General features: G+C 34.8%; 1 pseudogene; it reads left to right on the top strand.

Annotated features, from left to right (window-relative positions):
- The first annotated feature begins 2655 nt into the window (after positions 1-2655).
- LOC125199480 lies at positions 2656-10101 on the top strand (annotated as a pseudogene).
- The last annotated feature ends 3119 nt before the right edge of the window (positions 10102-13220 follow it).

The raw sequence follows: 13220 nt of genomic DNA, 5'->3' as shown, positions 1-13220 counted from the left end.
GTTTGGCGCATTCATACATTTTTTGAAGGAAATATTATTAGAATGAAGAGGAAAAAGAATAAAAACAAAAAATAAAATCCTTATTTGTAAAAGTTCACGTAACACTATCCTATATTCGAAAGATAAACGAATTTAATCTTAAATTCTAAAATGTCGATAATTAGGACTTATATTTTAAAATTCTCAAATAACCAAAAGAGGTCGGTTCACTTTGGTAGAAAATGAGCATTCATATTAATACACACTATATTAAATGAGCTACTCACCCCTTAACGCTCATAAGTGAGAGTTATCCACACTTATATGATTAGATTTATATTATTAGATTGGATCACAACTAAGTCGATGTGGGACATAATTTTTAGAGAATTTAACACGCCCTCACGTGGCGGAAAGGACATCGTCTTCCAATCGAGTAAGATACAGAGTAAAGAGAAAACCATCATCGACTGCCCATTTCCCATACTATATTAGAGATGAGCCACTCACCTCTTAAAAGACCTCATAAGGTGTGAGAGTTATCCATACTTATATAAATTAGATTAATCATTCCAAGTCGATGTGAGACATAATTTTTGAGAATTTAACACACTAATCGAATGTAAATAAACATCACTATATTATTTTTGTGTAAACATCAAGCGATATATTTTTGTAAAATGTTGAAATGCATATTTTTTCTTCTGACATGAGATATTAATGAAAATGGAATCCACGGTCGTTCCATTGGCCAAACACATATGAATATGCATTGAATTATGAGGGACATAAATTATTTAGATATGGCGACAACATTATTCTACAAAACGTATAACATATTTGTATTTAATGAAGGCTAAATCATGCCTTGTGGGTGAGGGGATTATTGGACCCATCACTTCAATTATGTGATGCTCATCAACATAGCACGTGAATTTCATATCTTTTTATTATTTCATCACATAAATAATTTTGGTTGTACTCACAATACATGCACACCAACAATTAATTAATATCTCGGCCCCAAGTTAATTGTGACATGTTTTTCACTTATTTGGATATATAAATTAAGAAAATTAGTGAGTTAAAGTGAAAAATAATAATAAAATATATTAGAGAAGAGATAATAATAAATTCAAAAGAGAATAAGTTAGTTAAACTTTTTAAAATATGAAATGCATCATTTAATTTGGGAAACCATAATAATAAATACAAATATATTACATTGAGATGGACGGAGTAGATATTTATAATCGATTTAAACATGCCATATATCACTACTAGAAAAGATTTCTTAAATAAACAAGGAATATTATTATATTTTAGGTCAACTACTAAAAAGATTTATGAGTTCATATTTGATTTAATTCATTATCGTTAACTTGTTAGCATTTCATTTTCCTAACAAAAACTGTTGTTTACAAAAATGTGAGAATTCCATAAAAAAGGTACACTCCTATCCTAAAGAAATCTACGTAATAGATTGGGGCTATTATGTTAAAGCATTTCATCATCTATTATTAGGAGACATGCAGAAAACAAACCATATGGGTATTTAATTCCCTAAAGTAGGGTATAAATCCTAAATTCAAAATCTAGTTTGAACAAAAACGAAATTTAAAATTTAGTTCGGATCTTTGGTACGGTTCAGATATTTTAAAATATTTGGATCTTCGAATCAGATCGGATATTTTAAAATTCGACGTAATCCAAAACATATTTATCACATATAAAACTCCGTGTTGAACAATTCTAATTATATTTTTGGCACTATTATATTTTTGGATTTTGTTGGGATTAGATTTTCAAAATTTTGGATTTTTAGAATTGGATTTACAGATTATTATATATATTTTATGCAATTTTAGATATATCGGACCAGATCAGATTTCATCGGATTTCAAATTTACACATTCGGATATTCGACAATTAAGATCAAATTGGATTATTTTTTCTTGAAATTTTGGATTTTTGGTTGGATCGAATCGAATTGGGCTAAAATTCGATCCGAAATCCGAATGCTCATACCTACCCTAAAGAATATTGTCATAAAAATACGTAAGACAAAGGGTTTTTACTGTTATAAATTCCATAATCTTGTAAAACCAGAATATTCAGAAAGTTAGAAATAGAAATAGAAATAGAAATAGATTAACTGAAATTGGGCTTTGGAGCTTGATTTGAATTTAAAAGCCCAATAAAAAAATTTATGTACTCCTGTGAAAACACTGGTTTAAAAACGGTGTCGTTTGGTATTCTGTTCATGATTTGGTCATTCTGTCACTCAATTTCTCTGCACAAATCTTCAGCTTTGAAAATAGAGGGTTAGGGTTTTATCCAATTTTGCAAGTTTGATGGAGAAATTCGATAGGAGTAGAGGTTCTGATAGGTATAGCAATAGCAGCGCTCCACCTCACCAGTATAATTCAGGCGATAGGCACTCCGCGGCGGCGGAGCTCCGATACACCGTCGTCAACAGGATAATTATCGAGACGGCGGTGGAGGAGGGGGCGCGACAATACTCATGGTTATACCGGCGGAAGGGAGAATATTGGGGCGTTTGACAGCCCGCCGCCCTACCGGCTCTGCCTAGCGGCGGCAGCGGCGTGGGAAGCGTTGGAGGAGGGGGATTGAGACCAATTGGGGATGGAATTGGGGGAATGAGACCAATTGGGAATGGAATTGGGGTTTCGACCGCCGATTGGCAGCGGAGATGGGTTTGGGCCGATGGGGGGAAATTTGGGGGGAAGAGGGTTTCGACCGATAGGTGGGGTTGATGCTGCTAAATTTCGACCAATGGGCGGCGGATTTGGAGGTGATGGCGGGAGGTTTCCTGCAGATGGGTGGTGGCGGTGGAGATGTTGGAGGGTTTCCACCGATGAGTAGAGGTGGTGGTGATAGTGGAGGCTTTAGAAGGTCGGTTGGCAGTGATGGTGAAGCTGGAGGCTTTCGACCAATGGATGGAGGCGGTGGTGATGGTGCAGGCTTTGGGTTTGATAACTATGGGGGCCTCCTACAGCTCTCGGCCAAAAACGTGGTTACCCTGGTAGAGAAAGATCTCCAGGTATTTTGTGAGTTTGAGTGTGTTACTTTATTGGACTATAGGTCAAAAGTTAGATTGCATCGTGATGTTTGCACTTGTTGTGCGGCCCAGTTTAGATGAAAGAATGGACAAAGGTCAATATGTAATATGTGAAAATATTTGGTAATGAGAGTCTAAAGAGTGGTAAATATTGAACTCTAAGGATTTGATGCTTGTCATAATTTTTAATTATTCTTGGTCAGTTTCTTGAATAGATTTCGGGAGATGTACTAGATTGGTGCTTGGAGATAATGATAGCTGGAATCTTTATTATTCTAGTATATCATAGTTTTCAAGTTTCTTTTCAATATGTCATTTCCTTATGATGGTTGTTGTTTACTACCTTAATGGTCATAGTTTGAATATGGGATGATGTTGTGAACTGTGGATAAAAATTCTTTTTTTTTTTGTGTTGTTCGTCTTGGTCCACTGCCACATATAGTGCTAGTTGAATTAATAAAAATTTCTTTTGTTTTTAGGCAGAGAAGGAGTTAAATTCGCCAAACTATTTGTTGGGTCTGTTCCAGGACAGCCACAGAAGATGATGTAAGTTATTTGTATCGATGATTTCAATTCTTGAATATATGCATTGTTGATGATCATTTAAGGACATGCTCTTGAACTTCTCTCCTGAGCAATTTCAATTGTAAACGAGTTCTATTGTTGTTACTGAGGCGTATTTATTATTTGTTATGTTCTTCTAGATCCGACCTCTATTTGAAAATCATGGGCGTGTGATGGAAGTTGCTATGATCAAGGATAAGAGGACTGGCCAGCCACAAGGTATGTTTTTATGCTGTGTTTTACTACATTAAAATTATTTGCAAGTGTCTTTTCAGGTCCTTTGGAGGGCTGAAGGATGCCATTGTAGCCTTATGTTTCTCGTCAGTTGTTCATTTCGCCTTCTTCTTTTCTGTACATGCTCCATCATCCAAGAAGAAGACTAGTCTAAATATTACATAAGTTAACCATTGTATACTAATGAGGGTGAACAATTTTGGCCTTTGTAGACCTCTTTAGATGTGGCACAGTCTAGAACATGTTAACTTTGCTTTACACTAATCTCTGACAAAAATTATGTTGTAACGTGGGAGACAATAATCTGTTGTTTATCTCATGAATGGGTTAAAATTATTTTTTTACATATCGTGGTAGTTTAATTTTGCTTGAATGCTGTTAAATGGTTTCACTTTATAAGCTTCTGTGCATGGTTTAAGTTAGTTCATTTTGCTTAGTGCATGGTGAATGTGGATAGATTGAGATGAAATGGAATTATGGACGTGATGAGATTTATTTTCTAGTCACAGCTCTTTACATTTTCCCTCTCCAGTAATGTTCATTAATCATTTTATGGATGTTTGGTGTATGCAACTTATTATTCAGTGGCTGTGGTGAAATTTCTCTCTCCCACTCTCTCTTCCTGTCTCTTCTATTTTTATTCGTTTAGTTCTGCAAAAGTACATGTTTGGTGTATGTCGAATTTGGAAAGATTGAGATGAATTGGAAGTGATAAGGTTCATTCTGTAATCACAGCTCTTTACATTTTCTCTCCAGTCTTGTGCATTAATCAGTTTTATGGATGTTTGTGTATGCAAGTTACTATTCAGTGGCTGTGGTGAAATCTCTCTCCCTCTCTCGTTTATTTTTTTTTGTCTAGTTCTGCAAATTACATGTGCTGTTAAATCAAGATATTTATGTCTGCTGGTGCTTAAGATTGGGGCCATTGTCAATATTTCACTATTCACGGCCGCTGGTCTGAACACATAACTGCTTCCGTGCTGATGGATTTGATTAAGTTGTAGCTGTTTCATTGTTGAGACCATATGATTATCCTTGTTATCTTCAGTATAATATTTTTGTTGCGGCTGTGTTTTGTTTGTGAGATTGATTAGCTTTGTGTTCATGTGGTGCCACATAAGTATCTCCTGGATTTTGTGTGTGTTGTATTATTTAGCTGATGGGGATTCATGCTATTAGTTTTGACTCTGATAGTCAGTAAAACTTCCAGCAAACCAACCATTTATGTTGTGTTCAGAAATTGACTTATTTGAACTGTTTGTATGGCCAAATCCATTCGCTCAACTGAACATGTTGGCTTTTTTAACTTTATACATTTCTTGATTGGATGTGGTTTTAGCCATAATGATGATGATGATTGTATGAATGGGCACTTTATATGTAAATATCATGTCATCTACTATCTTCAGTTTTCTCCTCTCATTGTGATGCGAAAAGTATATATGTATGCGATGCAAGTATGGCCAATTTGGTTTCATGCCATAATAAATTACATGAAAGTGAGCTCCTTAAGCAGCTTGGTTTTATTTTCTACTCTGCTGTATCATATTTGCATTAATGATTGGATCTGGACAGTCTCATTTTATTTTTTGTCGACCATGATATTCGGTTGTGAATCTTTTCATTGTATGATCCGAGATCAACCAAAGTAGTACCGCGTACTGGATATTTTAGACCGACAACACTGTTTTATCCCCTTGATAGTAACGTTTCTTATCAGTAATATGGTGGATGTGTTGTGTTGATCTACATTTTATTTCAGCCTATTAGATAAATAGTATTGTGGTATAGGATTTTGCAAGAGTGTATCTGTTTTGTGTCTCTAACATTCTAATGTGATTTAAATAGTGGACCTTGCTGGGTTAACTATGATTAGTTCCGTTGATGCACTTTGTTGAATGAAGATCCTTTGGTTAGTTCCGTTGATGCACTTCCGTAGATGCATATATGTTGATGGGTATAGCTTATTTCAATTTTCATTAGTATAGATATTCATAGCAGAATATGAATGAGATACACTATTTATGTTACTGATCCAATTGTGTGCCCATTAGTTTATGGAGCAGCTGTTGTAGAATTTCACATGAATGTGATGAACCATAGCTATTTCCTATTGTTATATGTTGATGCAGACGGTTGTTCTAGTGGCATTACAATTTCCAAGGTCCCTTTTATTTGGCGCTCCACTTAACCTGAACACTGATTCATTCTTCTTCATCCATTAACGATTTGTTATTTGGTTCTTTTTACCCCCTCAGTAGTTCTTTTCAGTCTGGTGGGGAATGATTCATTTAGGAGTGTTACCTTACTACCTGTCACGATTCAGTTGGTTTTCTGATAGTGTGTATTAACTATTTGCAATAGCAATTTCGTTTAGATCCTTAGTTCTTTTCAGTCTGGTGGGGAATGATTCATTTAGGAGTGTTACCTTACTACCTGTCACGATTCAGTTGGTTTTCTGATAGTGTGTATTAACTATTTGCAATAGCAATTTCGTTTAGATCCTTAGTTCTTTTCAGTCTGGTGGGGAATGATTCATTTAGGAGTGTTACCTTACTACCTGTCACGATTCAGTTGGTTTTCTGATAGTGTGTAACTGTGTATTAACTATTTGCAATAGCAATTTCTTGTAGATCCTTAGTTTTGCCTACGATTATTGTGCTAGTTGTGGTTGTGTTATCACAATCATTTAAATCTTTATTTTATTATTTTGTTGTAACACTACTTGTTCTGTCTATGTCTAGCACCTCTGCTAACTTAATTTAGATTGTAATTGGTAGTTTATCTGATTACTTAAGAAAGATAATCTGTGTTTGTTACAGTTATCACAGTTGGGTGATACCATCTTATTTTAGTACAAAGCTTGTGCATTAATTATCCTTGCAAAGTGCTTATTTTCACATTCCGTATCTGATTGTGATTAATTTAAATTTGTTGTCACAAATTCTGTGTTCATCTCTTGAACAAATTGATGATGTATGATCTCTTGGTTTGTGGTTGACTAGCTGTGCATAAAATTATCTTGTTACGAGTGATGACTTAGATAACGTTTGGTATGTTGGTGATATTTTGATTTTGTCGATGGTTTTGGTAATTATCTGATTAAGTTGTGATGTAATATAACTTATGCTATCCATTTTGGCCCTTTTTACCTTGCTTTTTATTTAAGCTCTTCTTACCTTGCCTTTTTTCTTTAGTTATGAAAGAATAGCTGTTATTGTACCTTGTTCGGTGTTGTCTATGAGTTTTAGCTTTAGAATTATATGGGTTTGTATCCAGATATATTTAATGCTTCTTAATGTGATATAAATGGAGTATCTTTATATTTTTTTTTATCTTCAGTATTTACCTAAAATAATTTAATGTAAGCTTTAAAATTACTGTGCCCTGTTTTTTTCTCGGATAAAGAATGAATATCATTGTAAAATGTTGGTGCCAACTTTGGCTTGTGCAGGATGCTGTTTCATTAAATATGCTTCTCCTGACGAGGCTGACAGGGCAATTGCTGCATTGCATAACCAGTACACGTTACCTGGGGTATATCTTTCTGTCAGTTCCTCAGTTGCCTATAGCTTACACTTGTGCACATATATATATTTATTCCTGGGTTACACAGGGAATGACTCCTATCCAAGTCAGATATGCAGATGGAGAGCGAGAACGTATTGGTGTGTTTTGATAATCTTGTCTTTCTACAATATTTAATGCTCAAAATAGTCTGTTTGTGAATATATTTATTGCCTTAGACTCTTTTATTGATCTTCATGGGTGATTTAATACTTTTAGTTACTTGGTAAAATGTTGGTCTGTAAATTTGATCTCAGGTGCAACCGAATACAAGCTATTTGTTGGGTCATTGAACAAACAGGCTGTTGAGAAGGAAGTTGAAGAGGTATGTTTTTCTGCTCAAAGCTAGCTTTTTTCTACATATATTGTTGCATTTCATTGCATAAATTATTCTTGATATTTTTGCACCTTTTGTGGCTTGTTAGATTACATAATTTATCGTAATACCATTTGTTTGTTACTGTCATTGTTACTTGTTTGAAGTATCATAATGACTGGCATTACTCTTCAGATCTTTTTACCTTATGGTAGAGTTGAGGATGTCTATCTTATGCGTGATGAGATGAAGCAGAGCCGTGGTATGTTGTTCCCTTTCTTGAGGCCAAGGCTTCTCTTTCATCTTTTGCTAAATATGTGATGTGAATATCCTTGAAAATTCTTCTAATTCAGGACTGGGACTTCAATTTACTATATAAGCTAAAGAATATTTCTTTTGCCTTTTACGTCACTTAAAGGTGTTGTTGTATGGTTAGGCTACAGGAGTTAGAGGCAATTATGTTTCTTTTTTTTGATATTTTCTTTTCTCTGACATTGTGCAGGTTGTGGATTTGTCAAATACTCTCAGAGAGAGATGGCACAAGCGGCCATTGATGCTCTAAATGGAATATATATTATGAGGGTATGTTCCCTTAAAATTTCCTCAATGGTTGTTTAATTCCGGATATCCACATTCGTACTTGTGATCAATGATAAACGTACTGTTCGGTTTATGGATCACAGGGCTGTGAACAACCATTAACTGTCAGATTTGCTGATCCTAAAAGACCTAGACCTGGAGATTCGAGGTAGCTTTGCACACTGCTCATTTTCATCTCCTTGTTTAGGGAGTCATATAAATGCACCTAAATTCATCGCACATCTGTTTGTCCTTCTGTAGAGGTGTTCCTTCTTCTGGTGAACCTGGCCCTCGATTTTCTGCCCCTGGGATCAGGTTCTTTCTTGTGACTTACTGCTAACATAAAACTTCTAAATTTCAAAGGCTTCTAATTTTTTGAGAATTAATGGAACTCCATGTGATCATCTGTAGAACTCGGACAGTTCATTTCCTGCACCTCCTGCCTTGTCTGCGCCTATATCTCAGTTTGTAAGTGGGAAAATTAAGCTCTATTGTTGAAAGCATCTTATTTTTGAGGGGCTAACCTCTGTTATTTATTCTTTTCAGAATAATAACCAGTCCGTACCACAAATTCCTTCTAATGGCTCAAAGCTATCTCCCTGGCAGCGACCTCTTCAGTCACCACAGCCTGTGCAGTTACCTCCATCAAACACGACATCGTTCTCCAATCATAGTTTACCGGGCTCACAGATGCAACCCAGTCTGATACAGACCCCATACAGTCAGGCCCCACCATCACAATCTCTGCCAGGAGAGAACAGTCAACCATCTATTCCCTCCCAGATACAAGTGCAGCATAGCTTCTTCTGCTCACAGACAAGCTCCTGGAGTGGGAATCAGCCACAGTATCCTCAACAACTTCAACCTTTTAATCAGCCGCCTTCAGAGCTGGCTCAAATGCTGTCACAACAGAAACAAACTCTACAGGCTACTTTCCAGTCTTCTCAACAGTCTAAATCAGCTGCAACAGCAGCTGCAACAGAGACAACCGCGATTCAAAACCTAGCAACTCATCAGGGTCAAGTAGCTGCTAAACAGCAGGTATTGCTTATATACATATCTCTAAATCGTTGTTACCTTCACAAATTTACTCCGTAAACATATTGTAAAGAATCTTTTTTCTTCCTTCCAGTCTCCTTGGCCTGGAGCGGTATCTCAGCCCATTGCAAACACAGCTAACACGCAACCAGCCAGAGATTCAGCAACGACAACAACTAACCCCTCACCTGCCATTACTGGTGGTACTCCGGCTGCTGCTACAAGCAATTGGTCCGAGCACACTTCCCCTGATGGATACAAGTACTACTACAACAGCTTGACTGGTGAAAGCAAGGTGGAATGTCTCATCGTGTATTATATGTTTGTGCCGTGTTCATATAAACATTTCTCATATCGAATATACTTTTGTAGTGGGAGAAACCTGCAGAGCTTGCGCTGAATGAGCCCCAGCAACAGAAGCCGTTCTAACCCGCACCCTCAGCTGCATTCTCACCCATCAGGACCATCATTGCAACAAGCTCCTCAAATGCAAGCTCAGATCCATAACCAAGCCAAGCCGTTCCAGCAGGCTGCTCAATCATCGGTCAGTTTACATGTATATATAAATGTAGACGCATGGATTTCACAATTCTAAATTCTTTTTTTCTTTCTTTCATTCAATATTCAGTACCATGTCCCTGGATTTTCTGCAAAACAAGGCACTAAGGTAAGGAATGGAGGATCAGATGAGTGGAGTTCTTTTCCCTTTTGGCTATTTAAAAAACCTAATCCACTTTCCTGAAACCACTATCTTCACTATTTTAGGAAATTGGTATGCACAAGCTCCAGCAAACCCATCCTGCACGTATCAACAGGTCAGATTTGATCAAACAGACACCCTTTTAAAAAAAAGTTGAGGATTTAAATATTTTGCTCTTGTCCAGGCGCCTCAGGAGTGGATGTGGAAGAATAAGCATTCAGGTTTCTACTCTTCTACACAATTTTTATACGTTGAGCCTTTTATTAAATCTTTTAAAAATAATAATTATTGAAAGTTTTAATGTGTGTTTTTGCAGGAATGTGATCTGTATGAACAAAAATGATGGTTACCCGTTCAGGCGAAATATGAGGGGAACCGAGTTCCTAACTATAAGATAGTCGGGTGAGCGACATTACCAATATCCCGTGGAGGAGCCGCAGCAGCACTCTTACTAGTCACAAACTCGTCCCCCTCGTATCGCTGTCTAAAGTAACCCAACTGTTATATCATGAATTCGATGATGTTGCAATAATGTATTTCGTTAGCTGTAACAGATTTCTATGCCGTGCTCGGCCTCTGCCCCAGGCTTGGGCTCGGCTGTCGTTGTGTTGTTATTATGGGTAGAGAGCAATTAACTTGCTAGTGTAGTGTATAAATCAATCTGCAGCCTTAGTTGGTGTGGAAAACTAGTTTTAAGTTATCAGTCTCATATACAAAATTTTTTAGGCTGTGTTCTCTATTGTATACTTTGGTCTAAACAGATGGTCCACTCAAACTCAAACGCTTGTGTACACTATCTCATGAATAAGTACATCATCTAATTAAGGAAAGTTTTGTTTTGAATTATTAGGTTGGTAATTGTATTTTATTGGCTTGACAATTGGAGCTATTTGTACAAATGGTAAAGCTTTGATATTTCATGAAAGTTGCAAACTTTTTTTTGCCCTTTTTGAAAAACACAAAACAATGTCATGATGATTCATGAAAGGTGAGAAATGATTTGGAATTTAATTTGTTGCTTGAATTATGTCGTGGAAGGCTCGATGTTTATGTTAAACTAGTATTAACCTACGCGCTATGTGCGACTTAAAATATTTTTACTCTTATTTTGATAGAAAGTAGAATAAATTATTTACAAAACAAACTTTTTTAAAATTTTCCAAATGTTATAAATAGTCAGCTTTTTGTTATTTCTTTATTTGAAAAAAAATAACTATCATCGCAAGATAAAAAAATATTCAAGCAAAATAAAAAAAAAATAAAATATAATACCATTAAAAAAAAATTTAATTATAACCCAAAACACTTAAATAGAGAATGATCTTAAAATAAGATTTAAAAGTGTTATTTTTTTTTTCCCCTTTCGTACCGACCCTCTCTCCACGGACTGCCTTAAAACCCCTTTTAAGGGAAAAATATCTCCACCCCTTGACTTCATTAACCGTTGAAAAAGAGCTCCCGCAATTTCGAAGTTAATCCCTTGAGTAAGCAATTTTAAAATTTATTTAATGTTTTTTCGAAAAGATAACCCCTACAATGAAAGAACAAGTATTTATAGACAAAAACTAAATGCTACCAATAATTTCTAAAACCTTTAAAATTTCCCACTATACATTATAGTAAAAAAATGCATTTTCTGGGTAATAAATAATTTAAAATGAATATTAACTTATGATTTAACCCAATGGATACCTTTAGTCATAGTTTTTGAAAAGTCATTAATTTTAATATTTTCCCCCCTACACAATCGGGGGTTGAAACCACACCATCACGGTCGTTACATGGGGGTTACATATTTATTAATGTATTAACATTAATTTGGCCATAGATTTCAAAAGTCACTAATTTTAATGTTTTCCCCCCCCCATCGGCTTGCATAAAACCATATTATTTTATAAATGACATTTACTCTAGGGGAGTTATTATGTGATTCTATTAAAAAAGACTAACATTTTATGACCCATCACCAAAATTCCTAAATTTTCAAGATGTTACTCAAAAACCCTTTTAAACATTCAAAATAAGGCCAAAACTTGCATATACGTATAAATTGTTGAAAGAAAGTATTGAAGATAATTATCAAAAAAAGCGTTTATTTAATACCAAAGTCATATTTAAGGTATCTACTATGTAGACGCAAATAGGCTTACTTTTTACACTAACTAAAAAGCATTTTCTGCAATGTCTGTGCTGTTATAATTGGATGATTCAAGTAGTGCACAAAATAAATGAATAAATATTTGGGAAAATTTGGGAAATTTTCAAATTTAAATTTAAAAATTAAAAGTAATGTGTTATCTCTGTAAAAACCCCATTCAAGGGATTCTACTTTTGACTAAAAAAAAGATGGTTTTTTTAAACAATAATTTTTTCGGGTTTTATTAGTTGACTGTTTTTTAAATGCATGGAGAAAAATTTAAAAAAAATATATACAGAACATCACTGGTTATAAAATGAAAAAGGGGGAAATATCAGTCATGCTATATTTATTGTTCATGGCATTTGTATACATAATTTTTTTTAAATGATATTAATATATTTATTTTACATATAATACTCGGATTAATTTATTCCCCCAAAAGGAACCCTTTCGATTATCCATATGATAACATCTGATAATTAACATTCAATTCAATGTTGTCGAAATACTACTATTATTTTAAAAAAAAGTATATACTCCGTATATATAAGTAACATTTTTTTATTAAGTCACACGGGTACTTAATTATAAATTATTCATATGGGGAAAGGGGGTGTGATCAATTATTAACTTTCTTAAGTTGCTAACTTGCTAACTCATCAAGAGATTTTAAAAAATTAAATACGATGCTTAAAATGTCCCCAATAATTTTGTTGAATTTGATATAATGTGTTGATATTATGTGTTGCATTTTGATGTCAGTGTTGATTTTTTTAAATCCTATAGATGAGTTAACGGGGTTAAAATTTAAATATTAGCTATCCACCAAAAAGGGAATTACCTATTTTTTTTTAAAATTAAATACAAGCGCAAATTAAAAAATCCGCTAACCATGTGAGTAGACGGCAACATTATAATTTATAAGGTAAAAATATAGAAGCTAAATTTAATTGAATTAGCTCGTCCCCATTAAAAATTTAGGTAATGGGACATCTATATTCAACACATGCTACATAATTTT

Source organism: Salvia hispanica, unplaced genomic scaffold (genome assembly GCF_023119035.1).
Source record: "Salvia hispanica cultivar TCC Black 2014 unplaced genomic scaffold, UniMelb_Shisp_WGS_1.0 HiC_scaffold_516, whole genome shotgun sequence".
NCBI classification, from domain to species: Eukaryota; Viridiplantae; Streptophyta; class Magnoliopsida; order Lamiales; family Lamiaceae; genus Salvia; species Salvia hispanica.
Note: the sequence above shows the minus strand (reverse complement) of the source record. Positions and strands in the feature narration are given on the sequence as shown.